Source organism: Oenanthe melanoleuca, chromosome 7 (genome assembly GCF_029582105.1).
Source record: "Oenanthe melanoleuca isolate GR-GAL-2019-014 chromosome 7, OMel1.0, whole genome shotgun sequence".
In the NCBI taxonomy this organism is placed as follows: Eukaryota; Metazoa; Chordata; class Aves; order Passeriformes; family Muscicapidae; genus Oenanthe; species Oenanthe melanoleuca.
In genome coordinates, this window is record NC_079341.1 from 6,025,650 (window position 1) to 6,046,741 (window position 21,092).

General features: G+C 38.7%; 1 protein-coding gene across 2 annotated transcripts in view; it reads left to right on the forward strand.

Annotated features, from left to right (window-relative positions):
* ZNF804A (zinc finger protein 804A) overlaps positions 1–21,092 on the forward strand; it is a 136,364-nt gene that overhangs the window by 52,235 nt on the left and 63,037 nt on the right. The gene's annotated exons all lie outside the window — the stretch shown is intronic.

Genomic DNA, 21,092 nt, shown 5'->3' on the forward strand with positions numbered 1-21,092 from the left:
GCTTGGTGACATCTGCCTTTTCTATTAAATTATTCAGGTGACACTGCTTGTACAGGTTAGCAAGCCATTAACCTGCCCAGTTGTTGAAAGCAAGTTGGTTTTTGTTAAAGTGTACTGAGCTATAAAATATTTTGTAGGTATAATTGATTAATCTAAATATTTAGTTGGCTGTATTTTGGTATATTTTGACAGTTAAACTTTACATGTTTTTTTTTTTTAGTACTGTGCTATAAAAGTAATCTCACTTTTGTGAATATACACTTCATTGATTTCCAAGTCATGCAGATTTTCTTGGCTTCTGAAAACGAAGCATTTTCCTTTATTGCATTTTCATTGATTCTTTTAATGTCTTTATAGTTGCTTATTTTCTTTTTTCTAATACATCACATAGTAAAAAGCACTTCCAACTTTAAAAGTAGCTGTGTGTTTTCCAAGTCCTGAGTCACAGTTCAGTCACCCAGGACCCCTGAATACCACTGTAGCTTTTTACCTGCTGCCCCAGCAGCAACAAATCACTCCATTTATCTGAGAATAATTTATCTTAGGTCTTGCTGTTTCACTGATAGACCCTTAGGGAGGCATTTGGGGGTTCCTTTCCTGGTGCTACAGGGTTAAAATTTCATGGATTTTTGTCTTGGGATCAGTAATATTGAGTAGAAAGTTTGGGAGACTTTCTCTTCTGCAGCAAAAATTATTTTTCACCACTAGCCAGGCTTTGCCTATCTATCTGTGCATCTGATTTCAGGTTGAGGCTTTATTCCTGTTAACCTATAATTTGCCTAAAATAATCCCTAATGCTGTCCAAATGTGCAATTTTATTTAGGACTAATTAAAACATAATTAGAAGCTGATAGCTAAGCTGAGAAAATGTGTATTTGTCACTTGTGGATTCAACAGAACTGTGAATCCATGTTTTTTGCCACTTGGTATTAATATTACTCCACAGACAATTTAGACATTGTGAAGCCATTCAAAGCTCTACTAGACTGACTGATTAAAAACATGTTATCTAATTCAACAGCTCATTGCTTTAAGCAAACCAGCTGGTGTGGCACAGAGCTAAAAAGCAACCCAAACCAATGAAAGATTAATTTGTTGGACAGAGTTGGTTGTTTTATTACAAGAGATCTTTGGCAGGAAGGAAGGTGTAGCTTTATTTGCTGTTAACCAGAACAGTAATAAGTTTGTTGCAGCTGCTTTTACACTGCTCTGGTGAGTATATGTAGAAGATCTCTGGCTTCTGGAGGAATTGGAGCCCTCTTGGAGGATGGAGAATAACCTTATGGTAGCTGCTGTGGTAGGGATGGAATTTCCCAACCTGGTGATAATGTGATAAACAGGGATTTGCCTGGGACTAGAGCTGCATGTAACCAGAGTAATCCCTGCAGAATGAACCAGAATTTAACAGGAATGTGCCCAGTAAAAATGAGGAAGATTGTGCAGGTGCTGAAGTCTATAAAGCAGTATCAAAACACTGGAGAGGATGGGATAGTTATTGGGATTGTGCTGGTTGCTTTGAGGTTATTGGAGTCTGCACTAAGGATGAATTTGTGGGCTAATTTCTCCACAACTTAAAAGCAATATGGGTAACTTTGACACCTAAATACCATGGTTTAATGTGCTGGAGGTCACAAAAGTTCTGTTGTTCCACAGATTCAGATGAAGTCTTCCAAAAGCATGTCATAGAGTGGTCTGGGTTGGAAGGGACTTTAGAACTTATCTCCAATTCCTCTGCCATGGGCAGGGACACCTTCCACCAGAGATTTTAGGAGGAACTCATCCCCACAACTCAGCAAAACTTAGTGTGATGCCAGTGTAAGAGTGGCAGGCTGTTAATCCTGAGCAATGGCAGAAACTTATGTGCATTCACAATGGGCATTTTTAGCAAACTAAATCCATTTATCCACTGGGCCCTCTGGGAAGTGTCTGTGACCTGAGGACTGTGCTCTGCACACACTTCACTTTCATCATGTGGGTTTGTTTTGGGTTTTTCACTTGGCTGGCTCGTTTTGAATGTTTGCTTTTCTTCCAGAAATAACTAATTTTATGTCTGCTTTTTTTGAAGTCTTTTTCTTGAAACTTTCTGTATCATTAGTAATAACTTTCTGGTTTCTTTTCCCTAAATTTACTCTCTTGAATGGCCAATGTTTGTTAAAGCTAATAACTGTCTGAATGCAAATGGGAAAATAAGAAAATATTCATTTTAGCAAAAATACACCTGTGGGTGGTAGCTCTCATTAATTAGAGTATTTTGAAGTAAGTTTTCATTATGTTCTCCCTAGAAAGGAGCTGTGTACATACATGGCTTCATGTTATGGGAAGGGCCTTGACTGCCAGTATTGAATGGCTGCTGCTCTTCCTTTGCCATCCTTTACAATTTTCTCATGGCCTGTGTGAGTTGAACACTTAGAAGTTGCTTTTACAGGGTGGATAACCTGTTGTCATGAAAAATCTGATTTAAAACTATTAAGTAGATGTGAATGTTGTCCATGAAAATAAAAATTAGACTGGAAACTTGCCAGCATCCCTCTCACTGTGTCTGAATCAGAAACATACATAAGCAAAAAATCATTTTATTATGTTCTTCAAAAGGCTAATAGTGCTTTCTCATAGTGCTTTTCTAGAAGGAGAAAGGAAATTATTTCTCTCTGGAGTTGTTCAGGATTGTGGTTTTTGATGGGAAGCAGGAGAGGTTAAAGGACCATTCTTGTCTGGAATCTGCACAGACATCTGTGTTTGTGCACACTCATGTCCCTTCCAAGTGTTTCTGTCTGCCTCTAAAAATATTTCCATGAACCCTGTTTGTCTTGCAGAAATGAAATTTCCTCTAATGTCCAGCAACATGAAAAATTTGATTAAACATCTTAGGATGGGTTTGTCTTTCAAATGTTTGCTATCATTTTATAATGGCTTGTGACATCAGGCAGAAACATCACCTTCATTGTTTGTCTCTCTATTCCCCCTCCTTTCCACTTCCATGTCTCTCCCCTCTATTCTGCTTCCATTTCTATTGTGGCATGACAAACATATCCCTGCTCATTATTGGAGCTCTGATATCAGCAAGTGAGTATAAATTTCCCTTTGGCTGATTTGGGTTGATTAACTTAGTCATAAAGGAAGAAGGCCAAATTGGCCTCTACATTTCCTGCATGTCTGATGGGAGTGCAGTCATTATAGCATCATAATTACACTGCAGAAGAATATATTTTGTATTTTCTGTATGAACCTGCATTGACAGAATGTGCTCTTCTTGTCCTTTTTATGCCCATATCACTCATATTTCTCAAAAACAACAAGAAAAGCAAAAGAAATCACGAGACTGTCCTGATCAGTGCTGCTGACTGCAGAGATGCATGCAATTCGAAGAAACAAAAGTCAGTATCATGAATAAAATTAACCAGGGGATAATATTTCTTGGCCAAGTGTGGTTCAAATTGGCATCAGGGCTTCAAGACTGCAGTGTTAAAATTCCCTCTGTAAATCCAATCTTCTGCATTCCTGCCTCTCAGGTACCCATGTGGACTCCACTCCTGGCTTTTTCTCAGGGCAAATTAGGCAACTTTGAGTTTCAGTGCTGAGCTGTAATAGATGTGTTCTGCATCTTTCACTCAACTCTGATTGCTGTGCTTCCTCTCCCAGTGGGATCATGTCTGAAATACTTGGGAGTGTCAGCTGGTGTTCTAAATTTCCTTGCAGGCTTATACCTTGGGCTATGCTGTTGTCTACAGATGTTAGCCCTTGGACATGTTTGATTAAAAACATCAAGTGAACAGCCTGAGGAGCTCAGGATTCAGTGCTGGTAATTCAGGAATCAGCTGGGTGGTGAGGATGGCTGTGTCACTGCAGGTTCCTGAGCTGATAAAGTACACACACTGGGCTTTCCTAGGGACTTCACAGCTCTGCAAAACCTTCCTAATGGGTTAGATTTGGATCCTGGACTTGGGGAATCTAGGATGTTAACAAGTCTCCCAGTTTTATATTTAACTCATGCTCTTGCTTGGGCTGATGTAGAGGTTCACAGAACTGTGGAATGGTTTGGATTGGAAGGGACCTCAAAGATAATTTTTTTTCCACCCCCTGCCATGGGCAGGGACACCTCCCACTACCCCAGGCTGCTCCAAGCCCCATCCAGCCTGGTCCTGGACACTCCCAGGGATCCAGGGGCAGCCACAGCTTCTCTGGGCACCCTGTGCCAGGGTCTCACCACCCTGATAGGGAAGAATTTATTCTTCACACCTAATCTGAACCTATCTTTCAGTCTGAAGCCATTCCATGCTGTCCTGCCACTACTTGCCCTTGTAAAAGGTTCCCCTCCTGCCTTCTTGTAGGTCATCTTTAGATTTTGGAAGACTCATGTTTAGTTATTTCTGTTGTATTTGTCATTCCTGTATTCTAGTACATAAAGGAAACTTATAAGGCTGTTGCCACTTTCCACATCCCAGAAAACCCTGTCATCCTGAAACTGAGGATTGCATCAGCCAGATTTAATGGGTGTTACTTTTCAAATACCTGCTGGTATGTATTTGTTCTGTGTGTTTACAGATTTACTCTCTCCCACTGTGGCATTGATGTTTCTTCTCTATAAATGTGTCAGCATTTGTATGTAGTGTGACAGCACAGGCATGAATGTGTGTGTGTCTGCTTAAAAACACATGTGCATCCCTGTCTCTGAAATTAAATATAAAATCAGGATTCCCCTCTAAAAAAATAAGGTTCTTCTGAAAGCTGTGTAATTTACCAAAAGATACAGAAGCTCAGATGCTAATTGCCTCAAAAGGTTAACAGTTTACATCTGTAGACCCTCTATTTTTTGGACCTTTTGAAATTATTGCAGTATAAGGGAAATGAACAGTGTTTTTTAGAAGCTTATGTGTGTTAAAAGCATTCTAAATAAAGTTGCATTAAGTAGATTATTATGCTTTTAAAATATGATTTTTGCCCTTTTAAAAAAATTTATTTCATCCCTTGATTTCAAGAAGCCTTTCTTCATACTCAGCAGTTGGTAACATTTAATTTTCTGTCATTTAATGTCTTCAGAGATGTGTTGACATTTCTGCTTTTCAGGATAGCATTTTTACTTCCTGTCATCAGCCTGTGTGTTATAAAGCACCATATTAACCTTTCTAGCACATTTAGGTGTTACACAAAAGACACTTTTTATGGAATGTGATGCTACTCATTAGATAAGTAGTGCATATTGCTGGGAAGTATTATCTGAACACTAAATTCAATCAAGACAACCACAGGTGTATATATTAATAGTTTCAGGGCACAGCACATAATTTAAAGAAAGTTTGGTTTGTCTTCAGGAAAAACCTCCAAAAAACAGTCTCTGATCTAAACAGATGTGTTTGCTACCCTTGACTTCTCACAGTTTTGTAAAGATTTTGGTGCTGGGTTCAAAGAGCCAGCAAACACCCAAAGGAAGTGATGGGAGAGAAGAAAACAGTTCATATGCAAGACTTCTCACCAGACACTTAATCATGACAGGTGGCTCTGATGTGTGAGTAGTCAGAAATAGCAAGGGAATAGGTTTAACTGAGGGCAACACTTGTCCTAAAATGTCACTAGCTGTGTGTTGGATTTGGTAGCCACAGAACATTCATTTGTCATAGGGCTTGGTGTGTTTTTACAGCTATTTACAACACCAGAAATTGTCAAAGTAATTCAATCTTTGCTTGTTCCAAACACTTTACAAAGAGTGAGTACAGGCTCCACTGTGAGGAACAGCTCCAGCTTTATGGGAGTGTGTGCTGAAGTGATGGGATATCTGCACAGGCTTTAAAGGCTGATGTGTTTAAGTGCTGAAATCCTGGGTCAGGGCCCCAAAGCAGCAGCTCTGAGCTGCTTCCAGCAGAGGTGATGAGCTCAGGTGCTGAGGCACTGGGAGCAAGCTCCAGGCTCCAGGTTTCAGAGCAGGCTTGGCTGGCAGCAGGTCAGATGGAAATTGCTGATGGAAATTCAGAGGAGGCTTAACCTGTTATCTTTCACTCTTTACATGAGGTCTTTCAGAGTTCCTGCATTTTTAATTTGTGGCAGCCAGCTGAGAATGGTAATGACACTATCTGATGGTGATCAGTGACTTTTTCATGTGTCTTTCTAATCATAACCTTAAAGTGATTCATAAACTCCAAACACTACACTGGCTTCTAGTTCATGGTCTAATACATCTGGAGAATAAAAATCCAGCAATCAGCCTTTATTCCTATAATTATATGACAAAAACAAAGTTAGTGACAGGAGAGACAGAGACTAGTGGAGGCACAGTGTTTGTTAAGCTAGAAAAATAATCAGCAGGATTTATTCTAAACTGGAAGCATAGCTGAGAAATGTTTGGGAGATAATATAGATGCAAAATAGATGAATAAGGGATAAATGGGATTTTTTAAATGGATGTTCACAGGTTTTTGACAACTGATCTCTGAAATTCATTCTGAAATCTGAACTCTGGTTCTTTATTTATGTCATATTGAGAGGGGTCAGTATTAAGGTGAATCCAGGCTGGATGGAGCTCTGAGCAGCCTGGTCTGCTGAAAGCTGCCCCTGCCTGTGGCAGAGGGGTTGGAACTGGATGATCTCTAAGATCCCTTCCAACCCAAACCGTTCTGTGATTTTATGATAATCTAATTCTTACATTGAAACTACAACCTTACATCTTCATTTCTGTCCAGCAAGCAGATCTGGAACTTTCTGTCCAAATTCCAGTGGTTATGGTCAGGAAAAAGCCTGACATAATGCACTGCATTTATGTTTATTGACATAAAATCCTATCCTTCTTTGGTTTCAGTCCAAGAAAGCAACTTTGAAAGTCTGCACCCCAATTTTCTGTTTCTAATCAGTGAAGCTCCCAGACCCCTAATTCACTTTTGTCCTGTATCTTGTTGCTGTTATGTGGCTCAGAGGCATTTGCTGGCCCTGTTTTCTGTGGGATATAATCCATCTATTCTGAAGGCACATCTACAATCACATTCTGCAGCTGAGGAGGGATTTTTGCCAGGATGTCACAAATGTGGAGAGAGCAGATCACTGAGAAACTCTGAGCAAAAAAACTCCTCTATGGCACTCAGACGTGGGCTCTATTTGTAATAATAGGTGTGACTGCAGGCTGCACACTCAGCTTTATTTTCAGGTCCCAGGTGGTCCTGAAAGCAAATGTCAGAGCCTTATTAAATGAGTTAACATTATTGTTAGGCAGAAAAAGTCAAGTGGATTTTATTGCTTGTTAGGCGTGTTTGAAAGAATATTTTTTCCCTGTGTGATTTTGCTTCCCAATCTGGACAGGTTGACTTCCTTGTGGAAATTTTGCCCTCATTTTGCCTGTGAAGGCAAATTAATACAATATTACAGCCTGGGAAAAGTAATTTTGCAGTAAAATACTGTTGATTTGGTTGTTTTTTTTGTTGTTGTTGTTTTTTATTTTTTTTTTTTTTTTTTATATTCATGCTGTCACTGCCCTCTCAGAATTCCTGACTGAGACAAAGTCAGTGCTGGACACAGGACATTTGTAAGCAGAGAGAAAAGATGAGATGTAATAATCCATATTCATGGCCATGAATATTCATGGCATTGAATTTTGTCATTTGTAAGATGGAAGTATCTCAGATATGACTGTAGCCCAGCTTTCATGGCTGAGTGATGGATTTGATAGATTTCAGTGCCTTGTACTGGATGTGGTTGACAGGTTGGGTCTTTTTTGATTCATCAGTAAATACTGAGAAATTGAAAATTGAAAATTAGCCATTTTGCTCCTAGAACATCAAATCATATTGAGGTTTCACACACTAGGTAAAGCCACTTTAAGGCAGGGAACCAGCAGTCAGATTGCTGCTTTTAAACATCTGGGATACCTAGTGCTCTATGCTGTTGCAAATCCCTGATTTTTAGCTGAAAAAAGGGTTTCATGGCTCTTTCCCTGACTAAAAGCTTGTATTTTTTCATTTGTGTGTATAAGCACGTAGCACTTAAGAACAATGAAGCACTTTTTTCAGATGTGAAGGATAAAAACACACTGAAAATTGGAAAATGTGATTGCATTTCAAATGCTAAAAGCAGTGAAAATGGATATCCTCATATTCATTCAATCTGAAGTCATTCCAAATGATGCAAATCCTGCTAATTCAAAAACCATTGATATTTAACTTCAGTTATAAAAAGAAATATTTTATATTTATTGAAAGATGTAAATTTCATAAAAAATGGAGAAATTTTCAGTAAGCATTGTCTTCACTTTATCTTGAAGTTGCTTAAAAGGATTGTGGAGAAGTTTCTCCATTTTATTTTTCTCTCTCCCTTTTAGATTTGTTGTTTCTTGTATCCCTTAGCAACTCCATGTGTTTTTTTGTTTTCTTGTGAATATTAGTGCCTAACTGAAACCTAACTTACTGTAAGACAAAGCCAAGATTCCTAATACATTCCTAATATTAATTCCTAATTCCTTTCGAAATTTGTTTGAGGAGCACTTAATGTTTTTGGTTTATGAGTTCTGTAAGGCAGAAGGAAGGAAGCAAATCTTGTAAAAGACGATGCAGGTATTTTGCCTTTATTTTCTTGCATGATTTTAACCTGTGTCTAAAGGGATTTCATGTTTCTAGAGGCATTTTTATCCTGGCAGAGATGGTGGGTTGCAGGATGTGCTAAACAAGAGCAGAACAGCTGAGGAGGAATTGAAGTGCTCAGAGTTTAGACCTGATAAAGGCTGGAACAGACCTATTGTAAAGTTAAACTTCCTTTGTATTTGTCTTAAACAAGCACTGTATATCTGTGGTTAATTAGGTGAGTTAATGACTCAGACCTCCTGGTATTTAGGGTATAGAGATAATAGTTTATAACCATTAATTTCCTGACTCCTCCCTAGTGCCAAACAATTAATCTTTGAAGGCAGCCTGTTCATCAGATTTGGTGATAGGAACTTGGAATATAAGCCTCAAAATCTGAGCCCTGTACATTTATTTATTTATTTATTTAATCTGAGAAGAGTAGTTTTCAGGGAGAAAGAATAGACTGCCACATCATTTGGATGAGGACCAGGCTTTTGCATCTTCTATACCAGGTGGAAATTCTATGAGAAAGTCATAGCTTTTAAAATTTTTAATTCACTAAGAAAATTATTAAGTGCCCTAAATTCCCCACTCAGAATTAGTTAAATAAAATGATGCTAAGAGATGTCCTGTCATTTTCCACATTCAGAAATTGAATAATATACTTTTATGTGCCAGTCTTTTAATGTAAGAAATATAAGACAGTCATGAAAATATATTGAAAGACTGAAAATAGTATTTCAATCAATGACTATGAAATATTAATTTGCTTTTTTTGTCAGGAATAGAATCCTCTGGTAATAGTTTGATCCTTCCATTTAATTTTTCTCAGTATCAGGCTATAAATTGGTGTTGCATCTTACTGTCTCTTCCCACAGTTTAGTATTGCATAATAAATGTTTTTTGGGTAGTTTACTTTGTTTGTTCACCAGTCCAGTGTGTGTGTTCTGTCCCTTTGCTCTGCAAGGTCTGGCACTGCTGTTCTGAGGGGTTTCACTGCAGAGTGCAGCTCTCTTTGTGTGCTGGTTTTTCTACTTGTCTGCTTGTTCTAAACAGGTTACTCTTTCTCAATCACTTCTTGATCACTTTCCCTAAACAAAATCTGCATCCCCCTGAATTAACTTGATGTCCTAGAATGTGCTGAGCTGGAAGGGAGCCACATGGATGATGAGAGCCCAGCAATCCCACCCTGTGCCTGAGAGCTTTTTCCAAATCTTTCTTGAACTCTGCCAGGCTGGGGCTGTAACTACGTTTACCACCTTACTTTATTTGGAGTTGAATTTGCTTTATTTTTTGGTTTTATGCAGCATATTTGACCTGAAAAGCTTGGCTTTGGTGCTTGGAAAAATGTTGGGAAAAAATGCTATTTTCAGAGATTTTGAGAGATTTATTTTTTCTCTGTGTTGAGCTAAGAGAATAATCTTGTGTCTCACCTCCCAACAAGAACAGGAGAATGTATCCTCAGTATTTTCTGGGACCTCTGTTTGGTACTGCCCTCCCTGAGGTGCTCAAGTGCAAGGTCTGCACATCCTGGAGCTCAGCTGCCAAGTAGAGTTAAATGCCTTCCACTGCCAAAGCTGAAGCTGAAATAAAGAATTAGATTGTCTCAGGCAGGAGTGCAGTCAGTGGTGAGAAACTGGGACCACGACTGTCTTAGCACAGCCCTGGTGACTGATGCTGGGAGGGAGTGGGTTTCAGAGAAGATGCTGACAGGCATGGTGCCCCAGCAGCAGGCGTGGGCTGGTCCTCACTTTACAGCTTCCAGCTTCTCTGAGCTGCTCTGCCCCACCACATGTCTGTCTTCTCCCTCCCAAGCACTTCCATGAACCTCTCTGTGACCACCTCTTGTAGAAGTAATGCCATAAAATTAATGATGCTGAAAAAGTCTTTTATAAAAGGATTTCTTCAGACTGCAGGTTATTGGTGATTCCTGCTGTTTAATACATACCATACTTGTTTTTAAGATGCTCAGGCTCTTCAATATCAAAAATAGGCTTAAGGGAAGAAGGTATCAAGGGAGATAGGACAACCTGTCAGCAGCCTCTGGCTTAACATATCTGGTGGGAAGTTCTAATTTGCCATCAAAGTGGCAGAGACTCACTTGGTATGAAGTGCCAAGGAGACAGATGGCAATGTTGAAATATTCTCTGTTGTGCCTATCATCAGGTCTAGTAAAAAGAGAACTCAGGAGCAACAACATGTTGTAGTAGAGTAAATAATACTTGCAACCACTTTTTTTGCAGGGCGTGAGGGTGTTTGTAAAGCTGAGCTGGATTCTTTAATATGGATGGAGAAGAAATATTAGGTAGAAAGACAGGTTTATATTAATGTCTTGCTACCTTGAAGCAGACAAATGAAAATTTCATTCCTGTAGAAAAATATTAACTTTAATGTTCCAGTTCAGTGGAAACAAGGAGGGAAGTAAGAGTGCTAGTGGGGATAATTCTGATTTGGCATTGGGTGCCTTCCTCTCTGCTTTTTGTCCCAGATTCACATCTGATGCTCTGTTTGTACTGTTGTATTGGGCTTTAAAGGCAGCTGGCCCTGGTTTATCATAAGAGGCTCTAGAAAAGTGACATGGACATGTGTAAATGTTAACTGGTCCATCACCCTTAAGTGGGAAGATGAGGCTTTGCTTGAGAGGAAATACTTGCCTAAGTTCTTCCCTTGGAACAGGGGCCTAAAAACCAGGATGGAGTTCTGTGCTGTCCCTTCTGGCTTGGTCCATGGATCTGGGCATGTCCCTTTGAATCTCTTTCTTAGCATGTGGAACAGTGATGCAATGGCACCAGGAATAACAGCATCAACTGCAGTCACCTTTTCACTGCCCTAATGCACTTGGGTATTTGTAAAGTGGCATCAGGTTCCTAAAAGCTGCTATTTGGTGAACCTGGACACTCTTCTGCTTCCCCTAGATCTTCTTCTATCTGCTCTGTTACAGCTTTCTGCTCTGAGACACAAAGGCTGGTTTATAACACAGAAGGAAGCAGAAAAGTAGGAATTAACTTGTAGTTTTATGTAAGTTATTCTTTATTCTTTATTCTTTATTCTTTATTCTTTATTCTTTATTCTTTATTCTTATTCTTTATTCTTATTCTTTATTCTTTATTCTTATTCTTTATTCTTTATTCTTATTCTTTATTCTTTATTCTTATTCTTTATTCTTATTCTTTATTCTTATTCTTTATTCTTTATTCTTTATTCTTTATTCTTTATTCTTTATTCTTTATTCTTTATTCTTTATTCTTTATTCTTTATTCTTTATTCTTTATTCTTTATTCTTTATTCTTTATTCTTTATTCTTTATTCTTTTTCTTATTCTTATTCTTATTCTTATTCTTATTCTTTCTTTTGTTGCAAGTTGCCTTAAAGTACTCTCATTTTTTGTAGGACTAGCTTCTCTGTGGACAGACTAAACAAGAAGAGTATGAGATACTTTTAATGATATCATGAGCTTTAAAGGGCAGAAATTTTAGATGGAGTAATCATATATATTAGTGTTGGTGTCTCTGGTGGCAGGCTGATTTGGTGTCTGCATTTCTTTGTCTGGATTCCAGTCAGGGCACTGATTCCAGCTGGACTTTTGAAACCTGAAGGAAAAGGCCATGTTAGACCCAAAGGCTGCCTTTTCCTTTCTGTCCTAATTCCTTCCTGTGCAAAGATACAGAGAGCTACCACTATGTAATTTCATGTGTTATTATATTCCAAGGATATTCTTAATATAACATATTGCATGATCTACTTTCCCTTCTTCCACAAAAGTGTTTTTGTCTGTAGGTTTGGTCTGTCACACACATTACAATAAAAATTTAATCTTGGCTTAAGCTGGGTTTTGGGAGGGAGCAGGAAACAGTCCATGAATGCATTCTTGACCCTTAGGATGGATCTTTGGTTTCATTTCCAGCTTCAGCAGACTTTAGGGCTTGGTATTTAAATACTGTAGAGAATCTGACCTGTAACACACTGTGCAAATTAATTTTAATCCTTCCTTATGGCTTCTTTTAGAGTTACTTAAGATCCACAGGTTGCCTTGTAGGCAGTGGCAGGAGAAAAGCTGCCCTTCCCTGTAAATGTGAAATGTAAAATGCTCTCTGAAAATGAAATAATGGTTTATGGTGTTCCTGGCAAACACATGCCAGGAGCACATGCCCTCAACATTTCTGTATTCCCAAACAGAAGGGAATGCACTGGACACATAAAAATTAAAGACTGGGAGGGGAAAACATAAGTAAATAAGACAGACTTAAATTATACTCGAATAGCAAAGATTTATGGTTTTTTAGTCCTTTAAGACAAGCAGATGTATTAGTAATTCCTATCCCAAGGACATGTATTCCTTGTTAATGATACAAGGTAGATGAAGTGCAGCTAAATGCTTCTCTATTTAGTTTAGTATGTTTTCTATAACCAGGCAAGTAGGACAGAGATGTTCTGCATTATAACAAGCACATCATTAAAATGACAGATGACCATAAAATTAAATCTTGCTGTCCCATGGGGTATTTTTGAATGTTAAGTGAAAGCATCTGCAACTGATTATTTTGTCCTTATTAAGCTCAAACAGTCCAGAACTTTGAGTTTTTAAATGCATGTTCATCTCTTACATCGTGCATTTGTGATGAAGTAATTGAATAAAAAGATTCAATATATTTTTAATAGCACAGACTTATCTCCCTGATTGATTGTGATTACAGTCTGGGTTGAGATCTTGCTATGCATGTATTGTTTTAATTTAGAGGTCTGGCTGGCAGCCTCATGAGTTCAGTTTACATGGAACTGTGTTATCCCCTCTTTTTTCATTTATAACCTTGTCTAAGAGCAGCAGATATACAGGCACATGAAAATGTATTTGGCCATTATATGTGGGACAGAAACAAATATTAAATGATAAAGAGGAAGAGACTGGTCTGACACTGAACCCTTGCAAGTCTTGTATTTTCCAAGTGCATCTAGATTGTGTGAACTTAATAACTCCTGGGATGGTATATTGCCTGAATTACTTGAGCATGTGTAAATGGAAATTTAGAAGCCCTGCTTTCAAACTGGTGCATGATAACTGCTTTCCAAACAAGAGTTCATCTTGAAAGCCACTTTTTATAAATAGCAATAGCTGCACTGCTTCATGTGTCTCACAGTATCTGGCATACAGCAGGCACCCAAATTTACCTGGTTTTGTGAAGCAAGCCTTGGGCAGGCTTCATTCTAGACCCATAGCTGGTGACTTCCAGATTTCTCTGTTCTGTGATTTTTAACTAGTACTTACCAACTCTAATTTGAACCTAGAAGACCCTTAAACAAAGTATTAAACCCAAAAATTTTATTCAATTCATGGGTGTTGTATGACTGCATCTTCATATCTCTGTATATGGAAACTTCAGTTTTCACTAATGCTAAATTTTTAAAAATGTAACCTGCACTTAGAAAACAGCTTGTTTTTTTTTTTTTTTTTTTATATTTTCCTCCTAATGCCCAATTGCATATAATATAATTGCATAAATAAGTCAGTAGTAATGTCCTTGATCATTTAATTTCTCTTTACCATTCTAAATGGTACTCATCTGATGTAAAAACAAACCTGAAGATGGGTTTTCCACCTGAGAGGCTGTTTTCTGTGTGAAGAATGTGATACAGGGTTTTATTATACACTGCTAATAAATTTTAATAATATCTTGTCCTCTGTGTACTACTCTGTCTGTAAAACAAAAATATATGTGCCTAGGAAGAAGGCAAAAATGATGGACCCAAGCAAACTGTAGGTCCAGGGAGACATTCACTATTCTAACATTAACAGGATATTAAACTATTTCAGTTGACTGGGTAGAACTTGCAGTTTAAATAGTCCAGGTTAATCATATTTTTTTCCTCTGAGTTAAATATAAAACAAGTTTTCTTCAAAGTGGCTACAAAGGCAAAAAAAAGGTGAACAAAAAACCCCCAGCAAGTCCCTGGAGTGGCAGTATAAAATAGGCAGTGATCTCTGACCTGCTGACCATTTGCTGCTTTATTTACTGGGGCACATTTATTATTATTTAAAAAAAAAAATCTGAAACAGATCAGCAAATAGTCCTGCATACTCAGATAATCTGTACATCCAAAAGCTAGAATTTTCCTATTTTACAGCCTTCTTAAAGAGATTGTACCTGCAAACCCCACAGCTCTGTGCAATCAATTGATTGCTGAAAGTTATTATCCCCCTAGGATGCTTTCCTTTTCATATGCGCTACAACATTAAATTTAAAAATTAGACCTGCTGTGAAACTAACAACAGCCTTCAACTGAAAAATGTCAACCCACTTCAAACAATTTCAAGAAGATCCTATTTTGCCCTTCACTTACCAAAGGGAAAAAGAAATAAGTCTGAAGGGGCTGTGTAGCACATCCTCACTGGAGGCCAAATCTGGCTGAGGGTGGCTTGAGGACCTTGAGCCTTGCCCCTGTTTTGTGCTGTTGGCTGCACCAAGTGTCTGGGGGAAGGTGGCACTGGGACATTCACCAGCTCCTCTTGGGAAGGTGACAGGAGCTGAAGGACTTTGTGAAGAGCACTCCCCACTGAGCATCTTCCTTTCCTTACTCTGCCTGACAATTTACATCTTTGGTGAGGCAGAGCTGCTGGGTTTTTTTTTTAAACCTTCTGCCAGCCAGCACAGGAACAAAAATCATGCGCTGTGTCTGAGAAAACCCTTAGTAACTGTCCTGGTTTGAAGGACAGGTGTCTGCCAATAAAGGCAGAAGCTTCTCTTTGAAATGGAGAATGTAAACTCCCTCCCTCCAAATTATTATTATAATTTTGAAATTAAGGGGCTCTCAGGCAGAGATATGGGAATAGGAATAACAGTTCTTTACTAGGGAAATTAAAATAGAAATACAGTATTACAAAGAACAATCCCCAAACACTGCCAGAGTCAGAATCCAAGCTGACACCCGTCAGTCAGTCAGGGTGTTGGCACAGTCCCATTCAATGGTGGCTGCATCCTCCTGCAGGGGCAGATGTGGTTCAGCTGGAGCAGTGCTCCTGGAGAAGGTGCAGTTTCCTCTGAAGCTCCAGGGATGATGTGGAAAGGTCTGGCTTTCCTCTGGAATCCAGTGGAAAGAAGGTACCTTGGTGTCCAAAATCTCAGTTTTTATCTGGGTAGGAAAGGCTTGGCTGCTCCCCTGGCTGGAGCATCTCCCAGTGGGATGATGGAATTTTATCAGTCACACAGTGGGACTCAATGTCCCATTAACAGGAGATATCTCCTGGAGGGAGGATGGGCTGTGGGAAAGATAAAGACACTGTCCCAGCTGGTTTTAACAGATGGTGATAGAATACAGACTTTTGGTTACATCCTGCATTGCAACCCAAGTCAGTAATTCTTACAGGTTAGGGGATATCAGCACCTGTGCCCAGTGCTCTGCAAACCCACTGTCTCAAAGAGGCTGGAAACACTCAGGCTACCTTAGAGGTACAGATCTCCAACAGGGTGCAAAAACAGAGACAGAAGTGATCTGGAATGTCTCAGAGCTGAAGGATGTGTGTTGGAATGCAGAATGGAAAAGGCAGTTTCACTGTGGGAAATATGGCTGCTAATTAATGAGGGATATGTGTGTGGGTGAATGGAAAATCGTAAAGTGTTGCTTCAAATTTTGCTGGACCTTCTCCCAAGTTAGCAGTGGTGCAATAAATAGTAAAAGAGAGCTCATGCTAAAAAGCTTTTAAACTTTCCATTTTGCAAAGCCTACTTTTACATGGTATTTTCTATTCCTTGCAGTGTTGTGTCAGGTCTGGTTTTGTCCCCTTTTCGTATTTCACAGTCATTTCATGAATTGCCCTCATCCACTGCTTAGTTTCAATTGCAGTTGCCATTTTGGTGTCTCACTAAGAGTTTCCAAATTGCTGTATCAGCTCTCAAAATACCAGACAATCGCTCCTCTGATTGAAAAAGGAATTGGAGCATTATTCACCACATTATTTAGGAAAAGGGGAGCTCCACAGCATGTGCTGAGGCAAATCCAACTCTGTCTCCTGCAGAAGCCACAGAGCTGCACTTTGTAAGACCATAATATGTTGTTTATGCTCATTAACTTCAATATTTTGTGCCACTCAGAATAAATCCAAAATCGCTTGAGTTCAAAGTGGAACTGAGATGATGATTATTATTGTAATCTATAAGTCTTTGAATCAGATTTTCCTTACATTTGGAAGTGTAACTTAGTTCTGTTTGCTTCTCAGCAATACATGAAATTAGCCAAAATTAACTCAGAAACGTGTGTAAAAGAAAAAGTAAGTCGTGTTACAGGCAGTGGGTTAGATTAATCTCAATTAGCTTCAGCCATCTACAAACTGAGGAAGATTCTGGCTCCATTTCACATGCTCTCAGTGGAAAATTTCACATGCTCTCAGCCCTCCCATTTTAGCCATCTCCAGTAAAAAGGGATCAGTTCAGACCACTGCCATCTTCCAATTTTCCATTAGTGCAGAAGAAGGCTCCAAAACGTGGAGGATAAAAAACTTGTTTGGTTTTGGCTGCAAACCCTCACGTAGAAACTTTCTGATCAGACAGCATTTACCTAGAGGGGTATAAAAGTTTTCAGCAACTGTGAAAGTCAAATGTGTTTGCAGCAGCAACTTTGCCAAATAGCAGACTGGTTTAGAAAGCAACAAAACTTGATATTTGCAGGCTGTCAGGCTCTAGAGTAGAGGGGGAAGCTGGCTTCCTTGGGAAGGAGTTTCTTACAGGGCTTGTCATCTTTCCTGCTGCCTGCCACTCCTGATTTCCATGCTGAAGTCAATCAGAGCATATAGCAAGTACATGGAAGTGTAACAGCTGAATCCTGTGGGAGCTCTTGCATGGGAGCAGTGAAGGAGGAGAGGTTGAAAGAGCAGCACTGTGGAAGATGCCAGGCAGAGTTCACCATGAACATGGAAGAAACAGCTTGATTGAAAATCATTTTTCAAAAGAAAACATTGCCAAAATTAAGTGTAGTTGGAAATCTTAATAATTTTCTTTTTTTTTTTTTTTTTAGAGTGAGCAGGTAAAATTTTGATGACAATTTGTATTTAGAAGTTTGTTTCTTTTTCTCCTGTTTTTATTCAGTGCTAAGCTTAGATGGTGTGTGTTACAGTGCAGTTCTGTCAATGCTGAAGTGAATGTTAGCCCATTTTCATACTGGTTTTGTTACTTTGAATAATCAGTCTCAGCTTGGCATTTAACTGAAATTGAGATTTTATTAATTTTTTATTAATAGTAGTTGGTTCTAAAAGTCCAAAGAAATGATAAATTGCTGGGCTTTTTTAACCAGCAGTGCACTATCAGCTGTGTTTGGGGAAGTTTATGAAGGCTCATGTCTCTCTGGATTGGAGAAAGAAATGTGTGTGTCTTAGGAGCTCAATTACTGTCATGTATTCCTTTCTGAGTCCCAGGTGATGCACACTATATTTGTATGAGAAAAGAAGGAAAGCTCTTCAGGCTTCTGCAGCTCATTGTTTTGAGTGAGAGCTTTTTCTGATGGTGTATGAAAGACATCTGTCATGTCCTGTTACTCACTGCTCATGGGTAATAACAACAGCACTTTGTACAGGTGTAACTGTTTTGATTTAAACTTTCTCAGGTGCTTTATATAATGGATAAATACAAAAAACCTGTCAGGGCTTCTCTGGCAGCACAACATTCTGTCTCTAGCAATGGCCACATGCTGAAGTCTAACCTCTAATCCATTGCTGCCCGAGCTGGTTCATGACAATTTTGAAACCTTTTTCCTTTATAGTAATTTTTCCAATCTGCCCTCCAGCATTTTTAGCACCTGCAGCATCCTGTAGCAGTAAGTTCACAGCCTGGGTGAACTCCATCTCTTTTTTTTTTTTTTTTTTTTGGTCCTAAACTGGCCTAATGCTAATGTCATTAACTGGTGAGTGGCTCCTGTGTAGAATAATGAGTAACTGCTGCCTGCCATTCACCTCTCCACATTATTCATGTTTTTAAAACAACTGCTCCCTGATTATAATTGGAATGGCTACACAGATATATGGGATTTGCTGGACCTTAAAGCCTTGTTCCATTTCTGTAATCTATATAATAACACATATTTTCTATCCAGGAAAACCCTTAAGGCTGGGTTTTCTTTATTTCAGCTGAGTAGTTTTCATTCTGCCTCTGCTGGGTAAGGTTTATGGGGCACAAGTGGCAAAGAACAAGGTGTACATGTGGTCTTCATGCCTGTACAGACCTTCTCAAGAGCAGGGAATAAAGAGCTACAAATAACTTACAGCTGGAAAGGCAAAAGTAAGAACATTTGCAATAAATAATAATTTGTAATTGACATTCCTTTCATGTGAAAATAGCAGAATTTAAGGTATCTGCAAAATTTATTGAGTCCAGAACAGAAAGAAATCCTTCAAATACATCTGTATAGCCTGGAGGCCAACTAGGCTGTGCAGTTAAATAGTGATTGGATTTCATAGCTTGGTTATTTACAGGGGATAAACAAGTGCATTTATGCAATGTCTGTAATGAAAATCTTGCCTGTTTATGAATTGGTGTTGGTTGGTTGGATTTTTTTGTTTGGTTTGTTTTTTTTTTTGCTGTGTGTTTTGTTTGTTTTTTTTGTTTTTTTTTTTTTTTTTAATTTAGTGCGTGTAGGATCTGCCATCCAGAGTTAGGGTGATTTTCTTTTCTTTTTGCTATTTAAAAAAAAAAACAGTTTCTCAAACTGTAAAGTAAGTCTTGTATTATGCAAAGAAATGACTATTGAAAAGGAAAATGCACCCTTAGGTAGCATTCAAAAAAGCAATATAATAAGAAAAAGCATTTTTGCAATGCCACGAAGGCCAAGTCTCTCTATATGTTAATAATAAATGCCCCAATTTCCCAGGCATACTATTTTTATAATACAGTTTTCCTGCCTTAGGTTTTATCTAAATAAATTATGCTTGCTATATGCTAAAATGGGAATAGTTTGGTAACATCATGATTGGATCTGTGATAATTTACAGCGTGTCATAGCTTTTCTCTGAAGGATGAGAATGGGTTTATCTCTGGTTGTCTGTGCCCTAATGGGATTAGCATTGTTTTTTTCCAAGTGTGTGCCCCTGTGATCTCCATAGTGTGGACTTTTGTGGAGTCAAAATGCTTATCCAGCACTTTGGAACACCTGGAGAAAGTTTGAAGGGGCTGTGCTCTTATGCTAATGTCCCAATAATTTTTTCCTACTGCACATGGAAATTCAGGTATTAATATCAAAACAGAATGATTATTGTGTAGGCATTATTCTTTTTATTTGCAGGGAAAATTTGGAATTCATGGCATGAAGCCAGCTGTAGCCCCACAGCACAGACCTTTGTGCAAGTCACCAGGAGTGCATTTGAATTCATTAATGCAGATTGCCTTTGGAGCTGGTTTTGCATTCTGCTTTCCTTTTAATCCAGCTGAGCATGGGTGATGTTCCCTGCCCTGACATGGCTTACTGTGTTTAGCAGGTTTTGTATGAAAAAGCCAAAAGTTTTAGTTGTTGCTTTTATGGTGTTTGCATTACTTCTGCAATACCATGATTTATCATGATTAAAAAAACCCAAAAAACCAAAAACAAATCACTGAAATCCTGTGTGGCTCTTTCACAGTCCTTAATGAAGCTGTTGTCCTAGTTTAGGGCAAATTTTGGGAGGAAAACAAGCATCATAGAGTCACCCTAGGACAGCTGTAGAAAATTACAAAAAAGAACAAAGTACATCCTGTAACAAGGAAAACAAGAAAGGTGTAAAAGACTTTCACTTTTTAAAAATGCCAATCTGTCTGGCAGTATCAGAAATAATGAAGGTGACATGAAAAGGTGCAGTGTTTCCAGTGGTGCAGCTGGGGAGAAGTACAGAACCCCAGCAGGAATTGCTAATGTGATAAATAGTGACCTGTTTTTAGCTGTGTGTTTATGATATTTCTCTTTTTTTGTCATGCCCAAAATTGATGGCCAAGCCTTTCCTGAACTCCTGTCTTCCCCAGCCCCTCAATCTACTGAGGCTGTTCTGTCTTTATCCTGAATCATTCATTTCAGAAAATCCACTGTACAACTGGGAAAAGGGCCCAGGAATGTAGCACCCACCTGCCCTTCTGTCCTGTGGGTGAGGAGATATTTCAGACATTAACTGTTGCTCACAACAGTATTGTAAAATATGAGATTTGGGATGCAATGTAGGGCCAGTCCCTGCTTATGAGGAGCTGGTCCTTCAGAAGACAAAATTTAGCTAAGGAAGCAGTAGAAGGAACATGAGCAAAGGGAGAAAAAACATTAATTTAGCACAAAATCGAGATCCTGGAAAACAACGTTAATCAGTACATCAAAGAAGATGAAAAGAAGGAATGCTTTGCCTTTGTGCAAATGTTAAGTGCCTGCAATAAATAAATAGTAATGAAATCCCTAATTTATAATAAATCTGGGAGGATTCACAGCTCCACTTTGATAGGTAATGTGTAAGATAGGGATCTAACTCACCATGGGCAGGAGGTCACCAGCAGAGAGTAATGGGCAGTTCCTCCTGCAATATGTAGAAAGAAAAATCACTATTATGGGAAACTTCCATGTGTATGA